This window comes from Pristis pectinata, chromosome 21 (assembly GCF_009764475.1).
Source record: "Pristis pectinata isolate sPriPec2 chromosome 21, sPriPec2.1.pri, whole genome shotgun sequence".
NCBI classification, from domain to species: domain Eukaryota; kingdom Metazoa; phylum Chordata; class Chondrichthyes; order Rhinopristiformes; family Pristidae; genus Pristis; species Pristis pectinata.
In genome coordinates, this window is record NC_067425.1 from 14,617,725 (window position 1) to 14,642,256 (window position 24,532).

Here is a 24,532-nt window from a genome sequence, read left to right on the forward strand (position 1 = left end):
TAGGTCTAAATCCTGGAACATCCTTCCAACAGCGTTATGGGACTACAGATACTAGAAGAACAGCAGAAGGCCAAAGTGATGGCTTGTCGCTATTTGCTCGGAGGTAATTAAACAACAGACGATAACATGAGAATATAAGAAAATAGGAGCAGGAGTAAGCCACTCAATATGATCATGGCCTCATTTCTCCTTTTGTATCAGTTCTCTTAGCCCTCCATTCCTTGATCTAGCAAACATTTATCTACTTCCTCCTCAAATAAATGTTCCTGCATATACCGCCCCCCCCCCCTAAAATTAATGAAATAAAATCCTGATGCTGCCTGACTTGCTGAGTACTTCCAGCATTTTCTGCTTTCATTTCAGATTTACAAGATCCTCTGTATCTTTCCCTTGTAACAATTCTCAGTTGCCTGATGCGATTAGTATGCACAGGGCTGCTGCTGAAGACTATAATGAAACTACTGAGCCAGAAAAATAAAATGAATAATGTGATCTATGCCACATTTACTATCCACACCAAGAACAGGGACTGGGTGAAATTAATAATAGACTGAAGTCTGCTTCTCCCACTCAATGGAGTGGAATGAGCTGGATGAATGATATCAAGGAGAATCTGTACCGAATTACTTTTGTAGACAGCAGGGTGGGGTGAAGATTGCAAGCCAGCATGCAAATAAAACTCCATTAACTTTAAAATACATCACTTAAATATTAATGGCAATTTTATTCCATGACCACTGCTAAAACACAATACTGAAAGATATATATCATTCTCTCTTACTTTCCTGTCCTGACAAAGGTGAAGGCTGATTGGCCCTTACAAATACAACAGGCTAAAATGGATTCTCAACCTTGAAATCTGTATAGAGGAAAGAAAAATGAATGTCAGGCCTTCCACTGTGTGGTAGCTTTTTAATTCTGGTTGGAGGAATTCATTTCCAGTACTAGGTGGTGCACAGGGATATAATGCATGGAACAAAAAACAATGAAGTAATGGCAGCTGCAGAACATAAAATTATTAGTCAACGATGCTTACTACCCATGCAATCTTTGGTGGGGGGGTGGGAAGGAGGGTGAAAGAAAGAGAGATATACCAAACAGCTTCTCATTTAAGAGGAAAACCTGGGTAGAAGTCTCACATATCAAAAAAAACTGCAGAGGCTTTAAATCTGAAATAAGAACAGAAATGTTGATGAAGGATCTTGGACCTGAAACATTAACTGTGTCCCTTTCCATGGATGCTGCCTGACCTGCTGAGTGTTTCCAGCATTTTCAGTTTCTATTATGGGCAGAAGTCTCTTTCAGGACAGCGACACACGACTCTGCGACATCATTTGCAGTAAGTGGCCAATAAATATTTCGTGGAATCATAAGGAACACGAACAGGTCCCTTACCTAGGAGGCAAGAGTGAAAAGATGCTGATACACTCAAACCATCAGCTCTTGTGAGCCCCTCAGGTGTGTTGCATGGTAGTCCCTGGCCAAGAAGAAATGGTGCAATACTTCATTTCTTACTGCATTGAAATCCCATATGATGCTGAGACATGTAAAACGGAAAGTTATCCACCTCCAGTCATTTTAAATAATTAAGAGATTGTATTTCTAATTTGGCATGACACAGATCTTGCAGTTTCTTGAATGCTTGAGCTTTCTCCGATAACAGTCATGCCAATGGAATGAGTATTAAATGGAAATCATTGCACCAGCATGGAAAGATTTCAAAATCAACACAACCAGCCAAGGAAAACAGAGTAACATGCTTTCACAAACAAATATCCAATCCAAGCATAAGATGGGCTCCGATAAAAAAAAACTTCCCCAAGGCCCAAGTTCAGCAAAAAAAACTACTATGAAATTCAAAATACTTGGTGTCTTCATAATCATGCTGATGTCTATCGCTCCATCAGTGTACAATTCAATTTATCATGATGTTAATTGCTTTTTGATCAATTTTGAGCAGTTTGCAATGAATCATTGACACAACAATGTAAGAAAATGTGGCCACAATCGTATCATGGTTCCGTATCACTAAAGTTCAGCAAGCCCTAAATAGACACCACTAATGGTTCAAAAAATAGAACACCGCTGATGGCAGTTTTCATGATCAAAAGCACATCTGCAGTTACTCTACCGCCAAAGACAAACCTTGACAGTGTACTCACACAGCTAAAATGGCTATGGCAATGTCAGCAAGACCAAGGAATTAATTATGGACTTTAGGAAGGAGAAGTTGAGAAAACATGCAGCCATCCTCATTGAGGAGTCAGCAGTGGAAAGGGCGAGCAAAGCTCCTGGGTTTCAACATCTCCGAGGATCTGTCCTGGGCCCAACACATTGATGCAATCACGAAGAAGGCACACCAGCAGCTCTACTTCATTGGCAGTTTGAGGAGATTTGGTATGGCACCAAAGACTCTTACAAATTTCTATGGATGTACGGTGGAGAACATTCTGACTGGTTGCATCACAGCCTGGTATGGAGGGTCCAATGCGCAGGATCGCAAGAGGCTGCAGAGGGTTGTAGACTCAGCCAACTCCATCATGGGTACAACCCTCCCCACCATCGAGGACATCTTCAAGAGGCGACGTCCATCATTAAGGACGCTCACCATCCGGGACATGCCCTCTTCTCATTACTACTGTCAGGGAGGAGGCACAAGAGCCTGAAGATCCACGCTGAATAATTCAGGAACAGCTTCTTCCCCTCCGCCATCAGATTTCTGAACGGTCCATGAACACTACCTCATTGTTATTTAATTTTTGTAATTTATAGTTTTTTTATGTCATTACACTGTTCTGCTGCCACAAGACAACAGATTTTACGACATATGTCAGTGATAATAAACCTGATTCTGATATGGTAGTGGCTGGTTCTCTTCAATATAGTTCACTCAACTGCCCCAGTACAGAATCCTCACACTGACCACTGCTCCAGCGGGCAGGGACACCACGCTCACTACTGTTCCAGTACAATGTCATCAAGCTGACCACTACACAAGTATTGCCTCCACAACCAGATGCCCCTACACCGACGCTGGCCCAGTACGGGGGGGGTCGCTGCACTGACGCCGGCCCAGTACGGGCGGTCCCCGCACCGTCCCACTACAGAGGGTCCCCACACTGATACTGCCCCAGTACAGATGTCCCAACACTGACAACTACTCCAAGAGGAAGGAGCAAGGTCTGAGGGACAATTCTTCATTCTCACTCAGTGAGTCAGTGAGACAGTGAGTAGCACAAGGGATCTGAATGACCCAAGAACGTTCTTCCCAAAATGTCCTGTGTCAAAATTCACTTTGACAATAATCTATCCTTGGGGTGTATTTTCTCTCTGTGGTATTTTTAATATAAATATTCAGACATGTTTACAATGGGTGCAACTTGGATTGCTTTTATCATCAGTGAGATATGTTTGATCAATGGGCCTATAACCAATAATGGATGGGTGTGAGGTACTGCAGAATCCTTCTGCTTGTCCTAAATTCTCCAGAGCAGTACAATCTCAGTCTGTTCTCCTGCTCAAATCACTACCCTGGCTTTTTATCCATTTTCCTATGTATATATAAAATAAAACCACTTACTGGACTCAAGCAGCGAAAAAAATCTGTTGCCACTTTACACAAAAAGGTCGATTAATTGCTGCCTTGCAGGTGTCTTGTGATAGAGCCCTCAATCAGGGCAATCGTTCCATACTGAGCAGTAAATTGTAGCATTCAGCAAAGTGGGCTCATCTGCCACAATCACATTTACATATAAATAGGAGGGGTGGGGAATAAGCTGCCTTGCTTTATATTTTTCCATACTGGAAAATGCACTTCGACCCCAGTGATAATTGGATTCATTAGCAGGAAGAGTTTGAATCATTACCACAGTACAAAGGAAATCTATGTTAAATCAATGCACTTCTCTTCACAACAGGTACGAGGCAGACGTGAATAATGACAGTTCTGCTCCATTAACAGTTTGGATTGTGATTACCAACCAATCTTGCTCATTGTATTTTTACACTATAAATGCACATCTCTCGTCTCCTGAAGGTTTTGATCCTAATTTAGCGAGCACCATTCTCACTCTTCTGTAATCCATGTGTGAGCCTAGCTAATGCATGCTTCGGCAGAATTACAATCCAGCTAACATGACAGTAAACAATCTGATTTTCTGCAAATGTTACCACTCAGGAAGCTGTTCATTAAAATTTTACCTATTTTACAGTTCTGTAATCTAGCCTTTAAGCAACCTCAGTGCTGCTGATTTTAACCTTCAACCTCCACTTTGGGCTTTTACAGAGAAATAACCTCCTGCAATGTTGGTAAATCCTGGTTCCATAAAGTCCAGTGGCAGAGCTCATTCATGCAGAGATTTCCTGGCTGTGGAAAATTGACTGGAGAAGGATTTACAATCCCATTGCTTGCAGTAGGGATGGGAGGGCTGAGAGAAAGTAATTCTTTCACTCATGTTGGTTTAGTTCTTGGTTTTTAAGTCAGAAACATTTGAAACCATCTTTGACTGCTGGGTAAACTGGGTAATGACTTTGTCAAAGGCTTTCAGAGGTGTTTTGGGGACAGGGCTTGTTCGGCACACTATTTGAGCCAGGGGTGCTTTGGGTGCACAGGAAAGGCTGTCTGCATCTGGACCAAGTACGTTTGGGCATAGAGGGACTGCTAGATCTGGCCGAACATATATAGATAATTCACATAGAGCTGAGATTCTTGTTGACTTGCTCATTTCTGATCAAAACTTGCACCCTTTATCCCTGTGATCACTGACTTACATTGTCTCTGGTTAAATTAAATTAGGATAGATCTATCAATTGGCTCCATATAATCCAAGAATTTAATAGCTTGGGTTTCCCTGAAAAATGCTGGCTGTTCCTGGCACAATGTCCCAAACTTCCCGACAGATATTCCAATATTTTGCCATTTATGTTCTGCCACTGGTTTCCCTGGAGAGTCCAACAGCGATGCACAAATCTCCTGCAAGTATCCAGGGCTAACACTAGGGAATGCAGCTTCTGAACCTGCATGAGATTGGACCTTGTGCAGTAACAGTAACTCCATTACCTTCAAAGGATAACAGCAGCTGCAGGCAACTTGGGTAAACATTAGGCATTTAACATTAAAAGTTTCAATTTTAAACATATTAATTTAATTGCTTGATTAGTTATTCATATTTGAATGTTTCTCAAGGATTTTAAATGCCAGAGTCATTCAGAAACATTCAAAGCACTTTGATACTAAGCCAGGTTTTAAGCTGATACCAGAGGTCCTTTATAGCATTTATGTGGGTGGGTCAAGTTCAGACACAGATACATGATGCAATTTATGTTCATATAGCCCCAACAACAAGGGACGGGATAACTTCTGCAAGAAAGACCCACTGTGGATTTTGCAGGGAGGTGAGTGGTAAGCATTACCATGGGGTCCATACTGAATGCTTTAGACTTCCTCAAATGTAATTATTTGGCAATACCTCAGATTCTCTGCATATCTGAAACCGAAAAATGCTTAAAATACTTAGAATTTCATTGAAAGATCATTGTCCTAAAATTTTAGCCTTTTCTTTCTCCACAGGTGCTACCTGACCTGCTGAGTATTTCCAGCAGGTTCTGTCTTAATTCAAATACTCATCCTTGTCCTCAAGTGTCTCTATAACATGACCTTGTGTCTATTATTTCCTCCAGCCTCAAAACCCCCCCAAGATATCCTGGAGAAACTCTTAACCTTAAATTTAATTGCTCACATCATGAATAGTTGAAGCTTCAACATGCAAGGCCCAAGATCTAGAATTCCCTCCCTAAAACCTCCTCACCTTTTATAACCAAAGTTTTCACCTGTCCTAATTTCCCTTGTGAAGCCTGTGGTCACCTTACTTGGTAAAGTTTACTCTAAGTCCTTTGGAATGTCCACTTGTATTAAAGGCACTATGTTATTGGAAGTGACTGCTGCAACCCATACCTCCAAACTTGCTGTTGACATCATGACTTGAGCATTTACAGGAAAACACCAACAGTTTGTCAAAATCTGATTTGCTCTTTTTATAATCAAGAGTCACCTCTGGCAACAAAGTATAATTTCTGGGTCTGAAATCCTATATCTGGGAATACTTGATTGCTTTGGAGAACAGATGTGTGAAAAGTGTTTATATAAATTTACCATTAAATCAGCCAGACATCACAATGATGGGGGAAGTCTAGTAGAAGACTCACCCGAGAATGGAGGATAGAACGTTACCTTAAAAGAAGTGCAGACAGAGCTGCAATCCTGACCTCTGGTGCTGTGCGTGTGGGGAGTTTGCATGCTCTCCCAGTGACTGTGGGGGTTTCCCCCTTGGTGTTCCAGTTCCCTCTCACACCCCAAAGATGTACCAGTTGGTAGGTTAATTAGTCACTGCAAATTACACTGAGTGTAGGCCGGTGGGGGGGAAGGGCAGAGTTGAGAGAGAAATGGGATTGTTCTGAGAACCAGCACAGACTCAATGGGCCGAATGGCCCCCTGCAATGTTATAAGTAGATATAAGAAATATATTTGTACAAACCATTGGTTAGGCCGCACCTGGAGTACCACATGCAGTGCCGGTCATCACACTATAGGAAGGATGTGATTATAATAGAGAGGGTACAGAAAAGATTCACAGAAATGTTACCTGGGCTGGAGGGCTTGAATCATCAGGAGAGACTGGGACTGTTTTCCCTGGAGCAAAGGAGGTTGAGGGGTGACCTTATAGAGGTTTATAACATCATGAGGGGCATAGCATAGATGGACACAGTCTTTTTCCCAGGGGAGTCAAAAGCTAGAGGGCATAGGTTTAAGGTGAGAGGGGAAAGATTTAAAAGGGATCTGAGGGGCAAGTTTTTCCACACAGTGGGTGATGGGCAAATGCAATGCACTGCCAGAGGAGATGATGGAGGAAGGTACAATTACAACGTTTAAAAGACATTCAGACAGGTACATGGATTGGAAAGGTTTAGAGGGATATGGGCCAAATGCAAGCAAATGAGATTATCATTGATAGGCATTATGGCCAGCATGGACGAGTTGGGCCGAAGGACCTGTTTCCGTGCTGCACAACTCTACGAATCAATGACATAGAGAAGGGCAGACCCCCTGACAGCCTGCTGTTTTCTCTCTTTCCCCAGTTCTGAAGAAGGGTCCTGGACTGTTTCTTTTTCCCCACATGCTGCCTGACCTGCTGAGTGTTTCTAGCATTTTCTGTTTTATTTCACATTTTCAGCATCTACAATTTTTAAAAAAAATTATTACTTTCATCCACTGTTGAATTCACTGCCACTTCTCTTCCAGGAATGCCAACCTTGAAGAAGTTCTCCTCTGCTCACCAGTGGGATTTCCATCTGTAAATGGGTGTCTGGGTCTGGCGCAGAGGGGGATGAGTAAGGTGGGTCCCTGACCAGAGACCCCACCTCCTGACAGGTCCCACCTTTGGTGCCCAAAGATCAGGAGTACGAGGCTGAAGTGCATACTAAATGCGAGGAGCAGCTCCTGCAAATATTCTCTGCTGCAACCTCTTGTATACATGGATCTGTCCCAGCTGCAGAAATTACAGGCGACCCTGGAGTTTATGAACCTGTTGCCAGGGACCATGTACTGACCGCGTGCCACCTCCACACAGATAGCAGCCAAGGTCAGGACCAAATACAGGTCCCTGGAGCTAGGAGGCAGCAGCACTAACGGCTGCACCACTGTACATAACAAGGCTGCAACTGCAACAGCTGCAATATACAGTGGCATGCAAAAGGTTGGGTACCCCTGGTCAAAATTTCTGTTACTGTGAATAGTTAAGTGAGTAGAAGATGAACTGATCTCCAAAAGTCATAAAGTTAAAGATGAAACATTCTTTTCAACATTTTAAGCAAGATTAGTGTATTATTTTTGCTTCGTACAATTTTAGAGTGAAAAAAGGGAAGCAGCACCATGGAAAAGTTTGGGCACCCCAAGAGATTTGAGCTCTCAGATAACTTTTACCAAGGTCTCAGACCTTCATCAGCTTGTTAGGGCTATGGCTCATTCACAGTCATCCTTAGGAAAGACCAGGTGATGCAAATTTCAAAGCTTTATAAATACCCCGACTCCTCAAACCTTGTCCCAACAATCAGCAGCCATGGGCTCCTCTAAGCAGCTGCCTAGCACTCTGAAAATTAAAGTAAATGATGCCCACAAAGCAGGAGAAGGCTATAAGAAGATAGCAAAGCGTTTTCAGGTAGCCGTTTCCTCAGTTTGTAATGTAAATAAGAAATGGCAGTTAACAGGAACGGTGGAGGTCAAGTTGAGGTCTGGAAGACCAAGAAAACTTTCCGAGAGAACTGCTCGTAGGATTGCTAGAAAGGCAAATCAAAACCCCCGTTTGACTGCAAAAGACCTTCAGGAAGATTTAGCAGACTCTGGAGTGGTGGTGCACTGTTCTACTGGGCAGCGACACCTGCACAAATATGACCTCCATGGAAGAGTCATCAGAAGAAAACCTTTCCTGCATTCTCACCACAAAATTCAGCCTCAAGAAGTTTGCAAAGGAACATCTAAACAAGCCTGATGCATTTTGGAAACAAGTCCTGTGGACTGAAGTTAAAATAGAACTTTTTGGCCACAATGAGCAAAGGTATGTTTGGAAAAAAAAGGTGCAGAATTTCATGAAAAGAACACCTCTCCAACTGTTAAGCATGGGGGTGGATCGATCATGCTCCCGCTTGTGTTTCAGCCAGTGGCACAGGGAACATTTCACTGGTAGAGGGAAGAATGAATTCAATTAAATACCAGCAAATTCTGGAAGAAAACATCACACCATCTGTAAACAAACTGAAGATGAAAAGAGGATGGCTTCTACAACAGGATAACAATCCTAAACACACCTCAAAATCCACAAAATCCTCAAGAGGCACAAGCTGGTTTTGCCATGGCCCTCACAGTCCCCCAATCTAAACATCATCAAAAATCTGTGGATAGACCTCAAAAGAGCAGAGCATGCAAGATGGCCCAAGAATCTCACAGAACTAGAAGCCTTTTAAAAGAAAGAATGGGCAAAAATCCCCCAAACAAGAATTGAAAGACTCTTAGCTGGCTACAGAAAGTATTTACAAGCTGTGATACTTGCCAAAGTGGGTGTATTAAGTACTCCAAACTTTTGCTTCGGGCCCTTCTCCCTTTTTGTTATTTTGAAACTGTAAAAGATGGAAATAAAAAAGTAATCTTGCTTAAAATATTAAAGAAATGTGTCATCTTTAACTTTATGCCTTTTGGAAATCAGGTCATCTTTTACTTGCTTAGCTATTCACAGTAACAGAAATTTTGACCAGGGGTACCCAAACTTTTGCATGTCACTGTATTCTGGAAAAGGAACACAAGGTTTTATTATGTTTTCTTTGTTGCTGATTTGAAACAAAACCAGCAGCAAAGCCACAAACTGTTGAAAGTATCCTGACTGGTTGCATCATGGTCTGGTACGGCAATTTTAATGCACAGGAACGCAAAGAACTGCAGAGAGTAGTGGACTCAGCCCAATACATCACGGACACATCCCTCCCCACCATTGGTGGTATCTACATGAGGCACTGCCTCAAGGCGGCAACATTCATCATCAATGATCCCCACCATCCAGGCCATGCCAGCTGCTACCATTGGGCACGAGGTACAGAAGCCTGAAGTTCCACAGCACCAAGTTCAAGAACAGCTACTTCCCTTCAACCATTTGGTTCTTGAACCAACCCGCACAACCCTAATCACTGCAGTATAGCAATACTATGACCACTTTGCACTAAAATGGACTCTTTATTTTGTCCTAATTGTGTTCTTTCTTGTAAAAATTGTGTACGATTTATGTTTATTTTATATTTTGCTGCTTACCTGATGCTATGTGCCTGTGATGCTGCTGAAAGTATGTTTTACATTGCACCTGTGCACACATATACTCATGCATATGACAATAAACTCAATTTTGACAAATGAAAATAAAAGAGAATGGAGGTTAATGATACAAACAAAAGGAGACAACAATTGAAAATATGTAACAAAAAAAATCTAAGGCACTGCAATCTTTTCTCTGAAGCTGATGAACTTGCAGAATATTGTCAGAATTCGATGTCAGCAGTTCAGTAATGTCCTGGTGCCTTTTGTTGTGCCTGTGTATAAGTGTTCAGGCTAGGAATGGAACACTCTTTTGAGTTTCAGCCTCCCAGCTCTCATTAGCACACTTGGTGCCACAGCAGTTAGTGCTGCTGCTGTATAGCGCCAGAGACCTGGGTTTGATTCTATGGTGCTGTCTGTGTTGTGAAGTTTGTATGTTCCCCTTATGACCACATGGGTTTCTCCCAGTGTTCCGGTTTCCTCCCACATCCCAAAGACATGCAGGTAGGTTAATTGGATACTGCAAATTACCCCTTAGTGTAGCTGAGTGGCAAAAGAAGTACAGGGAATGTAAGAGAGAACTAAAATGCAGGGGTATAGGGAAAAAAAGGAGAGTGATGAGATTGCTCTGCTAGGGGCTGTACAGAGTCAATGGGCCAAACAGCCACCTACAGTTGGACGACGAATACATTCTCTCCCAGCTGCATATCCTACCTCAGGAAAGCATCATCTGCACAATGCAATAATCTGGTTTTATAAACAGGGTGGCACAATGGTACAGCTGGTAGAGCCACTGCCTCACGGCACCAGTAACCAGAGCCCGATCCCGACCTCCGATACCGTCTGCGTGGAGTTTCCCTGTTGCCGTGTGGGGTTCCTCCAGGTGCTCTAAATCCTCCAGGTTGTAAGGTTAACCAGCCACTGTACATTGCCCCTGGGGTAAGTGGGTGGTAAATTCTGGAGGAGTTGATGGGAATGTGGAGAGAATAGGTAACAGGGAAAATTAATGGAGAAACAGGATTGCTCTCAGCACAGACTTGATGGGCCAAACGACCCTCTCCTCTGTTGTAAGGAAATACGGAAATTGAGGCCTTGAATGTTTTAGTTGTTATTTTTGGACCTGTTCTTGGGGCTGGGGTGCAACATAGGGCATTTTCAGTCATCTGTTGCTGGCAAGATTAAGTATTTATTATAGACGGGCAGGCACAGTAGTGTAGCGGTTAACGCAACACTGTTACAGCACCAGCCACCCGCGTTCAATTCCCGCCACTGTCTGTAAGGAGTTTGTACATTCCCCCCGTGTCTGCGTGGGTTTCCTCCGGGTGCTCCAGTTTCCTCCCACATTCCAAAAGACGTACGGGTTAGGAAGTCGTGGACATGCTATGTTGGCGCTGGAAGAGTGGCGACACTTGCAGGCTGCCCCCAGAACAGGCTACGCAAAGATGCATTTCAATGTGTGTTTCAATGTACATGTGATTAATAAAGATATCTTATCTTTTATATATATAGAAACATATATTAACTGCCAGTTTCCTTAATAAAGTGCAGGTAAATTAGTAAAGACAAAAAGAATCCCTGCATACTCAAAGTTGCCCATTGCTATCTGCACTTTATGCATCTTGGATTTTCCACTCTCCATCCCCAATTACCCAGTCATATCACTGACTAGCTCATTCTACTGAATCGCCACAAACAAATGTGTTCATTCAGTAGTTTATGCACAATATCCACATTCAAAGGCAGTATTCTTGAAGTCAAACACATGGTTGACATTTTTAAATAATTTTCAAAAGCAATCTTAATTGGTGTGAATGCAAAAAAACAGAGCTTTTGGGTTATTTTTCCCCCCATTTATCACTAAAAATGAAAAATTCTTAGACATTACTTCCCTTTGTTTTCTGCACCAACAGTATTTTTGCAAAATTAAATGCAATGACTACATCACTTTTCTTTAGCCATTTCCTTCTTATCCAACCCTTCCCAATGAACTGACCCCTACTCCTAATTCCAGTCATCTCAATAGCCCCAGGTCAATCTTTCTCTCTCAAAAACCACTCATATGAAAATCTCAGACTACCATTAGTGCCTGTGAAAATCAAAGAAAAGAAACGCAGATGCCAGAAATCTGAAATAAAAACTGAAACCAAAAAAACCAAAGACTTTTCTTGGAAACATGCATAGTCAGGCAGCATCTGTGGGAAGAAAATAGAGTTACCATTTCAGTTTCGTGATCCTTCATCAGAACTTTAATGAACTAATTCTCCCTGCTTTCCGCTTCCATCCCAACATCAGACCTGAAAGTACAACTTTTGCAGAGTCTAAACAAGTGGTTTTGCAGAAGGGGTTTGTGTTTTTGGACTTCATTTCTAGGATGATTGGATTTCTGTGCATTTCCAGCATCCTTAATTTTTTCTTTCTGAGTCATTTTGGCACACAAGCCACTGCCAGTTTGCTGGATTTGCTCTCACATCAGAAGTCTGAAATATGTTGTGCCCCATCCTCCTGGTGACATGCAGCATCATTAGATGCCTGTTAAACCATGGCATGTGCACCAGAATGATGCAGACAGGCCGGAAAAGAAGTGGGGAATGTTGGAAACAGAGAAACCACCCATCCTGCAGGTGAAGCCTGAAGACCAGAAATCCCTTCCTCAAAATTACATTGTCACACTTCCTGCCAATCAACTCAGCACTGTTTCTCATCGCACCTGCAGTGGTGGGGGCAGAGGTCTCCAGTCACTTGTGAAATCAGCAACTGTGCCAAACTCTTCACTTTACATCAGTTTTGTGCAAATAAGGACATTTCATTTAGAAAATAACATGGGCAAGTAATTTATCAAGGCGTGTCATTTTGAAGCCAAAAAAATCTTTAATTTTTACTATCAAACTGCCAGCTTGTTTTCCAAATATTTCAACAATATAGCACAAGCCCATTTGACCACATGATCTATAAACATAAATGCTATAATTTTCCAGATTAATTTAGTAAATATTTACAAATCATTTTTGTCCATGAGTGCAAGTGGCTTGATTTTGCTAGAGCTTCAAGAGCCTTCACCTCAAGCACTACAGCTCCATCAGGGCTGTGTTACTTTGATGGACAGAAGTAACTGATTAAAGCAAAGCTTAAAGCGTCTGGTGGGAGTCTTTTATGATGGATCAACCCTCCATTTGTTTCATTTTTTACATCACCCCATCCCATGTAATGTGCCCAGAGGGAGTCTCTGCACATCAAAGCTCCCTTGAAAATGTTAGTACCTTCAATGTCAATAAATATTAGAAAAGAAGTCCTCATTAGAATGGGAACAATGGCGAGGCTGATGTTTGTAACCTTTTTGATTATCTGGCAACCACGGTGCAAAGGTCACTCTTAAATGTCCTGTCAGAATTTCAATCTTCATTTTCCTGCTTGAGGTCTTTTCATTTGAAAGATTAGCTGGCAACTCAGTGACACATTCATACAGCAGTAACCAACTGTGACTCAGAATGATGCTTTTCCCACTTCCCCTTCCCTCCTGGGCTGGCTAAGGTTCCTTTCTATTTATTTATCTCTTTCTTCTCCCTCCAATACAGTTTGCCCATCACCTTGAAAATGCACATTACACCTCCTCACTGACTGACACCAAGCCTGCCCAAACTTGCCACGTGCACCCTTTTCCATTTGCCACTACAGGGATCAATTCACTGACAGCCCCGTTTTTAAGCTTGTTCCAATGCACAATAATTTAACTGCCATTTTAAGCATGATGAATTGATAGGCAAGTCACTTGAGAAAGGATACTGCAATTTCAAACAGCCTCTGCCCCATCATCATCCTCTTGAAAGCTAGATTTATCTAAAAGCGAGCACTTAGTGTCCAAAATAGGCCATTATTGCTAAAAGCTGCAGTAAAGTGATAAGAATTTACTGGCTCTTGGTAATGTACAAGCAGGACAAATGAAGTGAACAGGACAGGAACAGAACACAGTGGGGAGTAAAAGGCAGCTCAATTTAATGTAGCCTATTCCAATAGATACCTAACAGAAGTCCCTGGAGAAGGAAAAGTTAAAATGTTTTCTTGGCAAAATGGAGGTTAGAACCATTACTTCACAAGTAAAGCATTCCGAAGCTTGTGAACAAAAACACATTTCTGCAAAATTCTAACTCTTAAACTGCAACAGATTCATGAAAATTTTGAAATCATTGAATATTTTCAGTTGATTTACTTATTTGTGCCAAATACAACTAATTAGTTGAAAAAATAGGGGAAACTTAGCACACGATAGTAATCTATAAAATGCTACACCATTGTACTTCAACAACACAAGGGTTACAAAAGGTTGAGTTCATTATAGAGGCTGGAGGCATTGAAGCACTCAAGGTAAATGAGGGTGCCAATGCACAAGGATTTGCTTGCAATTTTAAACTGCTCAGAGTGTGAGAGAGAGCTGGCATTTGGCAGCTTGGCATTTTGCAGTGCCAGCAACCACATTATCCTACTGCACCCTTCCAGTTGCTGGTGGCCAGCCACACAGCTGCCTGTGGGCTTATGCTAGTGCTGATGAACTACCCTCTCTGTAAGTGATGTTTGTACAAAAGGACCAACACAATCAAATGGGATAAACGAAAAAAAAAGATAAAAAGCTTAACAGCTGTGGCCCAATTCTTACAGGGAGCTGCAACAGTGCTTATTGCTCACATCAAAGGAAGGTGCCCATACAACAAGCACCCTTTGGAAATGGAGGGAACAGCCCCACATCGGTTAACGTCATGCATATGTTCAAAAGAAGCCCAGGCATCCAGAAATCAAAATATTATCAAACTAACTGAGCAGCCAATCATATTGAAGGAACTCACATGTAGCAAATCAGGAAAGAAAAAAGGAACAACTACGGGCTAATATTTCAAACAGAATGCAAAATAAAAATTAGATTAAGGCAGAAGCAGAAATATCACAAATTGGATGGATTTAATTAATTTTTAGTTTTAAAATCTTTATTTGATGGAATATGTAAAATAAAATCTTTACAGAGGCTGAGGATTTGCTCAATAGTATTTACAGCTTAATACACCACTAAAAACTCTCAGACATCAGAGCATACGATTTTCAGAGTATTTTATAAGTCAAGTAAATACCTGACATTGCCTTAACCCTTCAGCACAAATTATAAATGGTTTACCCAACAAAAGTTTAAATGTTCCCTTTATGAGTCAAATATTCTTTTGATTTTGATTTCATTGCACTGAACCAACATGATGAGCTATAACTAATTTAAACTGAGCCCAGGTTTTTCATTCCTTCTGTCAAATATTCAGATTCTACCAGTTCTCAGTTTAAAATGACTGCTCCACAATCTCTCCACTACTCAATCCAACAAATTTACCAGGAAATTGAGAGTGAGAGCAAAAGAGAAACAAAACATAAGAGCTAAATATAATTGGATCAAGGTGACCTAATGTAGATCAATACACAAAGCGCTGGAGGAACTCAGCAGGTCAGGCAGCATCCATGGAGGGAAATAAACAGACAACGTCTCAGGCCGAGACCCTTCATTAGGACTGGGAAGGAAGAGGGCAGAAGCCAGAATAAGAAGGTGGGGGGAGGGGGAGGAGCACACACAGGTAGGGGATGGGTGAGTTCAGGTGATAGGCGAGTCCAGGTGATAGGCGAGTCCAGGTAAGGGGGATGGTAGGTGGGTGGGGGAGGGGGAGAAGATGTAATAAGCTGAGAGGTGATAGGTTGAAGAGGCAAAGGGCTGAAGGAGGAGGAATCCAGTAGGAGAGGGCAGTAGACCATGGAATAAAGGATGCGGGTCGGGGGGGGGGGGAGGGGCAGGTCATCAAGGCAGGGGAAGGGAGCCACAGGAATAAAGGGAAGACCTAATGTAGATATCAGCTCCATGTTTGCAGTTTGAAAATATGTGAACCTTACTGGATAGCAATTTATCCCTCTCCTGATTCTGAAACAGCAGGCATCCTCCTGAATCTTAGTCCATGGCCAGTTATTCATTGTGCGAGTCTTGATGTCACTGATAATAAACTTCTTAACCACACCCATACACTAATCCCAATGTCCAACCAAACAGATCCAGGAAGTAGATAATGCTAGTCATGGACATTGAACCAGAAGAACATAGGAGCAGCAGAAGGCCTTCCAGCTCTTCAAACGCAAAACTCTCCCAAAATGATGTCAGTCTTGATTGTCTACAGTGAGATATTCATCCTCACAGGTTTAAAAAAAAGAGTTCTTTACTCACAGAACATTCTGGGAAAAATGACCCTGTCTGTCCCAAATCTGTGCTATCTAAAGGTCCAACACTCAAGAACTGCACTGCTATTGAAGTTATTTTCAGACAGTTTTAAATTCTCATTGTTCTCAAAGATCAAATGCTAGGGTGAACAAGAATCCTGCTGAGAAATCAAACAATGAATTTCTTAGTTGATGCTAAGGCACCCAGAAATATGTACAATATTATCCTAGATTAATTCAATTGTTATCTACTTGACATTGACCTTTTTTGGAATTACCAAAGTAAATTTCTGCTTTCTCTGCACTTAGTTTCCCCAATCTTAAGAATAAAAACAATGTTTCTGTCCAATTAAACCCTTTAAGCCCCAGAATCATTCTGGTGCATCTCCACCGGATCTTTCCAAAAGTCCAATGCATTCTTGCATAGGAGAGCCCTAGATGGATCAAACCAAGTTCTAAGCTTCAATTGTTTGCTTTGAAATTCTGGCCAACTTAATAAAAAGCCAATATTTAATTAGTCTTCAGATCGCCTTTTAATAGCAGTCTAATGATTGGTGCTGATGCTCCAGTTCCTTTCTCCTCCACAGCTTCTGGTCTCTTCCCATTAAATATATTCCATTCTACCTCTTTTGAATCCAAAGAGAATGTCATCCCACTTCCCTGCATTAAACTGCCACCCTTTGTCTTCCTGTGCCTATCTATACCACACTACATAGACAGCTCTCTATTCTTGAGTTATTGATGTATAAAATGAAACGCTGACGCCTCAACACAGATCTCTATGAACCACTACTTTCCAAGAAATTATTCCCATAATCCATACTCTTCCATCAATGTCCAACCCATATTACCTCCAATTCCATGGGCTCAACTCCTGTTCTAGACCTTATAATATTCTTTTTGGATTCATGTAGACAATATTTAAAGACTTTTCCCTGTCCATCTAAAAAAAGAAATTCAAACAGAATAGTCAGAGACAATTTAGCTTTTATTAATCTATGCCAATTCTTTCCTATCAATGTCCTTTGCATGAATATTCCCCCCCAGCCCATGATGAAATTCAAGAATTTCCTTGAAAAAAAAGACCCTCTTCATAAATAATGGGTTTCCTGTCAATTTTTAAAACCCGATAGAATAATCAGGATAGAAAAGTATCCAAAACCCAAGTCCCACCATTTTCTCCATTACGGTTTCAATATCAGAAAAGTTACGATTTTTAGATGTTAATTCCTAGAATTCCTGCAGAATAAAGCTTTTAGATTTTCTTTCCTATTTTTATTGTCAGGGGATGTAACTAATTGTAATATCCCCACCTGTGCTCCAGTCGAGACGCTCAAATTAATCTCTGCACTCACTTGAAGGTGCCTATCAGCACTGACTAAAGTTTCAGGGTACAGGCCTCCAACAATATTAACCAAAATGACCAAGCGTCATATATGCAAGCCTGTACAATAAATGCCAGCAAACTATTTCACTCAGCAGGCACCACAGATGAGCTTAATCCAATCCTTAACCTGTCCAAATTCAAATAGTGGATAATGCTGAAGAATCCAACCTCTTGATAACCTCTTGCAGTAGCACTAGCATCAAGTACTGTCTCAGCCAAGGTCAGCTAACACAATACTGAACCAGTGATTGTCCTTATTAGTTCTACACCACCGCTAGTCATTGCTCACTTTGGCACCAGAATCAACCCAATGCATTCGTGAATCACAAAGCACAGGTTCTCAGGACTAAGTGTAGTGGAGCTTGCAACCATATATTCCTCCCCACTGAAAAAGACTTTTTTTCTTAAATGGTCACTGACCTCACAGAAAATGATTTAAATTAAATAACAAGACTGGAATTCTTGAATTTTTAGCCTGTCCCCATTATAACTAGCTGCATGGACCTCCAAAATGAAACAGGAGAGTACTCTAATCTCTAGGTTCATGGCTTGGTATAAAATTAACTCTGATCATCACCCACTGTGGGGAAATCCACAAAACGTTTAAGATTCAACACAATTTTTACTAAAATTTAAGGTCTACAGCTAATAAAAACAGTACTTCTCATCCTATGAACTAATGCAATCATAGGTTTAAGGGTAAAAGAAGGACTTTTAAAAGGATCTGACGGGTAAGTTTTATTTTGATATCTGGAATGCACTGCCAGAGAAGATGGTGGAATCAGATACATTTAGACAGACATACAACTAGAAAAGGCCCTAATATGGGCACAAATAGGATGAGTGTCGATGTGCTGAAAGGTCATGAGGGGCCAAAAGCTGTTTCTATGGTGTGTGACTCTATGACTCATTTCTTATCGAGTCTTTGTCCTGCATCCACTGAACTACAGATTATTCCCCACATACAAGAGGTTTATAAGATCTTCACACTTCCACCAACCTGCCATATTGATGAACATGTCCATCAGACCTTCTATAAAACCCAGTGCCATAACTTGTCTAATTGATCACTGTGGCGCCAGTTTCACGTCACACATGACAACATCACTGGTTTAGTGCCTTGAAATGCTGTAGGCAAAATGAATGTCATTCCCAATGCACAAAAGCAATGGGTGCTGCTTTCAAGTGAAAGTTTAGCATCCTGTTGTAAACTCCACTGTTATTTTAATATAGATATTTCTCATTTAATATAACATGTTCATGTAAAAGCATTAGCACCAGCACCAAAATAGCAAAAATGAAATGTGGTACAAAGGCACTAAGCATATATTCAAGAATGGCACCAATTACAATCCCTGTTTATGTGTTCCAAATGAGGCACTTGCCATAATCTGAGCAACTATATTAAATATTAATTTTTATCATCCAAATTATTGCAGTGGGAATTTATGTTTGAAGGTTCATCTATGAATAAAACCTCCTTTGAAATCTTTCTCGAGTTTTATTGTGGTAATCAACAATCACAGTTTTTAAATTCCTGCAATTACCTAACAAGGCTAGTTTGACAGATGTCGTTTCAAAGCAGACCTGAAATAGGTATGGTGAGCATTGGTAAAGGGGCAGGCAATTTGCAGGTATAAATTACATTGCCCTTGAGTCCTGAGCACTCAACAGAAAAACACACATGTAAAGAGCAGCAAGCTGCAAATGATAAATTCATTCAATTACCCATCTCCAGGAAGAGTGCTGGATGTTAAACATTAGCCATTTCATTAGTTTTTACCTTTGATTAAATAATTGTCTGGATAAAATTTATAAGCAGGCAAAGTACTTGTAGTACGAAAACAAAACATTCAGCCAAACAGGTCCTCATGATGCTCTTCATCTAACCAACCCTATCAACAGCCTTCTATCCCTTTCTCCCTCATCTGCTTACCTAGGTTCCTATTACTTGTGCATTATTCCCAAAGATTGCCACTTCTGTATTATAACCACTGTCTGGATAAAGAGGCTTTTTCAGAACTACTTAATGAATTTATTAGTGACCATCTTCTGCTTAAGGTCTCCAAATCTGGACTCATCCCATTTTCTCCAAAACTACCCAACAAATTCTTTCATCATCTTGAAAACCACTATTAGGTCACCTTTCAATTTTTGGAAAGAAGAGAGCCCCACCTTTTCAACTTTTCCTGATTGCTCTAACCTTCCAGTTCTGTAATAGTTCAGTCAAATCTACTTGGACCTTCATCAGTTGCTCTCTCCTTCCTATAATATGGAGACCAGAGGTGTTCATAACCTATATGCAGTCCAAAGGAGCGTCCATATAGGTTTAACATTGCTCTTCTGCTCCCTCTAGAAATGAACACTATTATTGGTATGCTTCTGCCACACATTTTCTCTTCTTGCTTGCATAATAGGTGGCTGGAAATGTTTAATGTCAGTAGAAAATATACCAGACTGCCTGAAGGATCCCTACCTGTCCAAACATTTGTTATTATTTAGCAGAAAGTGGAAAAAAACTAATTCATTTGCTCTTTTGGTTTATTAATGATTTTTATAATAAGAAATTTACTCTGGGCTGAACCAACATAAAAACAAAGGATCCGAAGAATCAATGATTCATGGAAGAAAAACAATATTTATTTAGCAACTTTCAAAACCATGACATGCCCTCGCATTCTCCAACCAGGTGAAAAAACGCATGTCGTCAGTGTAGAAAATTCAGTTAATTTGTGCACAATAGGCTCCCACAAACAGCAATATAATAATGGGTGACCTGTTTCAGTTAGGTTGTTTGAGGGATCAGAATTGATCTTGAAGTTAGGGATTATGCTGCTCCTCTTATCTGAGATGGTGCCATGGACTTATTTTACATCCACTTAAGAAAGCAGACAAGACGAGACAAGACAAAAGTCATGTCTCACCCAAAAGTTTGCATTCTGAATTTGTGCTTAAGTGTCAGGAGTGGGATAGAACTCAACATCCGACTCAAAGATGTGTTTTCCACCACCCTAGTCTCAGCAAGCATTGTACAGCACCAAGAACATATTGCTGAAGAGCTGGTGAACAGGATAGCCTTGAAGGAATCAGAAGTGAACAACTTGCCACCCCAGTCTTAGTTTATCAAGGCACAGCAACAAATGAATATGCAACATGGCTCAGGCACACTGGGGTGGACAATAACCCCTTCGCAATAAGCAACCATCTATCATGGACTACCAGTGCAGTGAAGGCCATCATCGTTTCCTTCTCTAAGGTCAACAGAGGAATGCTATATATAGTTATCCTCGACTATATGATCCCATACCCGTCACATGTAGTTACTGCTAATTTGGCCTTTAAACGTGAAAGATACAGAATTTCAAGAGTAGATTTTGGGGTACATTTATTATGCGATTTATGGTGATACATCACCGCAATAGGAATGAATTGCTCTACCATCAGAATTATTATAGAGGTGGACATAAACAGCCTTAGGGATGGAATGCATGTGTGGTACAGCTCACCTCTGGGTCCAAATACAACAGCAAGATTACAAACGCCCTGGTTAGAATTCAGACAGTTGCCAGAGAGGGAAATGGAGCTACCAGCTAGGGCAATGTGTTCATGACACAGATCAAAGACAAGAGCTTCATTCGTTTCCATATTTTGCTGGTGGAAATTAATGTTCCAGGCCCAAATTTAGTCCATTGGTACTTGATGATAGTATTCAAACCTTCTTTAAGTTGTGTAATTTCATGGACTTCCCACCAGACATTCAGAGTTGTGACAGAATTCTCTTGAAGTGATAAATTGTTGTCAAATTCAGCAGCCTCCATCTCTTATCAACAACCTGAACACAGTGCATCATTATAAATATTACTCATAAATACAAGACTCCATCATATAAAATCCCCAAGCAAAGCAGGCCAAATAGAAGTATTTATGTTCACAGGGCCAATGCCTTCCAGAACAGAATACTGAAGTATATAGTGAGTGCAGATTCACTCCTGTCTTTCAAAGTTGGGCCAAGAGACTGAGAAAAGACCAATGCATTTACAGAGGACAAGCTGGAGTTTTCTGGGGCTACAATGATTTTCGTTAATGCAACTTCCTGTAGCTTTGCTTGACGGACAGAATAAGTTGGAGATGAATTTCCCAAAGTTCCCTATATATTGGCCTCAAGGTATTTGTGGCATCTTGTAGACTGGGAGGGTTAGGATTGGCTAATTTATGTCCAGATGGGGAAGGTTTGATAGATGTGATGGCCTTTTCCCCTCCTCTTTCTTTTCTTAATGGCATTAAATCAAGTTTTCCTATGTTTTGTTGTACAATAATCTAATATTGTGCAGCCCAGAGCCATATTAAAATACTAATATTGACATAATGAGCACCTCATTAGGGCTTTCAGAATAATCTCAGCTCTTTACTGCAAGCACATCACAACCAACTTTGCTTTCCTGCTACAAATGAAATTTCAATCGCTAAAACCTTGGTATTCTCACTAATCAATTTGCATGATGTGACTTTATCCAATACTCTGTTCTAATCAATATTTATCACTCAAATAAAATTAAAATAAATTATGGGGAAAGAAACACACTGCTATTTGTGGGAGCTTACTGTTGCAATGAAGGCAATGGTAGAAAAGTACTTCATTATTTGAAAAGTACTTTGGGATGTCCTGGAGGAGGAGGGGAGGGGCAGAGTGAAAGGTGCTATGGAACTGCAATCATTTTCTTCAGACTTAAGGTGGGTAAATTGTGCACTTTGCACAACATACAGCTGTGGACAATGTTGCACGCCCCAGCACTCCCCAGTAGAAATTTACCCCATGAACCAGGCTTGGGTCAGTTAGCAGCTGTCTCACTAACCAATCAGACTGCTGCTGCACACTCCACACTCGGCCAGTTGAGCCTTTCCTGGATCATTATTGGTGCAATCCTTCAGCTGTTAAACCATTTACCTATTTATACTTAAAAGTCGAAAACTATGCACACAAAAACATTCAACAAGCCTCAATAATCATCCAGAGGACTATTGTTCAACATTAGGTCAGTGCTTATGCTTTAAACCTGGCGACTTTATTGGTAACTTCGAACTAAACAGATCATTGTGCCAATAGTTTACACGTTAACCTGTGAGCCAGCAGGGGTAGTAAATTATTATCACCCCCTCCCCCAATGTTGTTTTACTTTGAGTGACCGCTCGGGTTGGTAACGCAGAGGGATGATGAGAAGGACTAGGAAAGAGTTAAACGGAATGAAGTGAATTCCACACAAAGCTGCAGAAACATCAACCTTACACCCAATCTGTGTGTTACACACCAGTTCATTTTATCTGTCCTCTCGCGTTCCATCTTGCAACATTTTTTCATGTATTTTAACGAGAGACGCTTGGGCTTGGACACAAGGATCATTCACCTGCCAAGATTGGGACTGTTTCTTCCCCACCGACCCACACAGAAAAATCCAAAACTAAAACAGCGCGGAGCATTTGCAGCGATTCTGCATCACGAGAGGGAGAAAATAACGCGGTTGCCCCAGAATTGGCACAGCTGCTCCTCGAAGCGACTGACAGCTGGCTGCAACTTGCTGTCAAAGATTGTTGATGAAAAATTAAACAGGGCAGCACACAACAACCCCGAACGCCAAGTGGCTGCGGGTCCGAATATAATGGAGCAGAAATACCCTCGAAATACCAGCGTGGAGTTGTGTCGTTCCGAGATGAATGGGTTGGTTAAATAACGAACGTTTAATGAATCTCTGTTACCCACACCAGAAGTCATCGGTTTCCAAATATAGGAAAAAAAATCACTATAGGCAGCTCCTGTGATCCAGCGACCCCGGACACCCGGGTGAAACAATAAATCGTTCAATGGGTGATAAAAGACTTAAAAAAACTGTTGTGCTGAGGTTTTAATTCAATGCGGATTCAATTATATTGATCTGTAATTGCACAGGATTCAGTGCGAGGTGGGACGCTGTACATATGTGCGTCTGGAAAAATAAAGGACAGTGAATGGGGGTCGAGGGAAGGGGCTTTTGAAACAGGGGAGAGCAAAACAAAAAGAGACGGTGTACTTACCAAAGTGTGACGGGAAAGCAGCGGTCTGTAGAACTGCAAGGGTTTGGTCCAGAAGCTTGTACCCAGCCGCAGATAGAGAGAACGAGCGGAAAATGACGAGCAAGATCGGCTCAAGTGTGTCGGAAAATGAGATACACAGAGGGCGTGAGAGAGCCCGAGCGGGGAGGATGTGTGTCACCGAACCTGGCACAGGAGGAACACACCAACTGATCCGAGGAGCAAACCCCTTCCATTGAAAACCTCCGCCCCAAATAAAGCAGAAATAGCGGGTTAACGTAAAGCAATACAAATCAGAAGAAAGGGCTCAAGAGAGACCGGGCAATGAGTGCGCAGGTTGGGGCAACTACTGTCAAGGGCAGGAGGCGATAGATGCACACACACATCTCCCGTGAAAACAGCCTGGGGCAGATATTTAAGTGGGGCTACTAACATGTACCAAGTGATCTTTGTCCTCACTGCTCAGGAAGGTTGTTTTTTTTAAATACTGAAACAGTTTTCTAAAAACAAAATGTGTGGGAAGTATGGTTGAAGTCGGGATTCGTAAGGTCCAATGTCATTGATTGATGTCGAGCATGAGGGACGGTTCTTTGTCCAGAAGCCGGCGAGGTTGGAGCTATGCCTGGCCGGGTGTGAGACAATGCCCACAGCACTTCGGCGTTACGTACGCTTTAACGACCCAAGAAGCGAGACGGTGCGGCAGCCCGCAAGTTACGCCAGAGAAACACCCCTCCCCTGCTCCTCGTTCCTTTCACTGGGACCAACCCACCGACTGGCCGCCGGCTCCATCGTATTTAAACCGTGATGCGAACGATTCATAATTCATAAATATTCCATTGTTTTAAATCAGTCGCAGGGAATAGTGAACAGAATCTAATAAAACGGAAACCTTGCCTTTTTATTTTTAGAAATTCCAATATCCAATGCTCCAATAACATTTCTAACATTAAATATTGTGTTTTAATAATGAAAAGTAAATTTAATTATAGAATGGCTTTTGTGGG

The 24,532-nt window shown here is 41.4% G+C and overlaps 1 protein-coding gene across 1 annotated transcript in view; it reads right to left on the bottom strand.

Moving 5' to 3' along the window:
• The window catches only part of LOC127581529 (coronin-6-like), a 201,951-nt gene extending 177,656 nt beyond the window's left edge, over positions 1–24,295 (bottom strand). The window contains exon 1 of the mRNA XM_052036015.1: positions 23,532–24,295. The gene's annotated coding sequence lies outside the window, so the exon portion shown is untranslated. The remainder of the gene's footprint in view (positions 1–23,531) is intronic.
• Between the last annotated feature and the right edge of the window lie 237 nt (positions 24,296–24,532).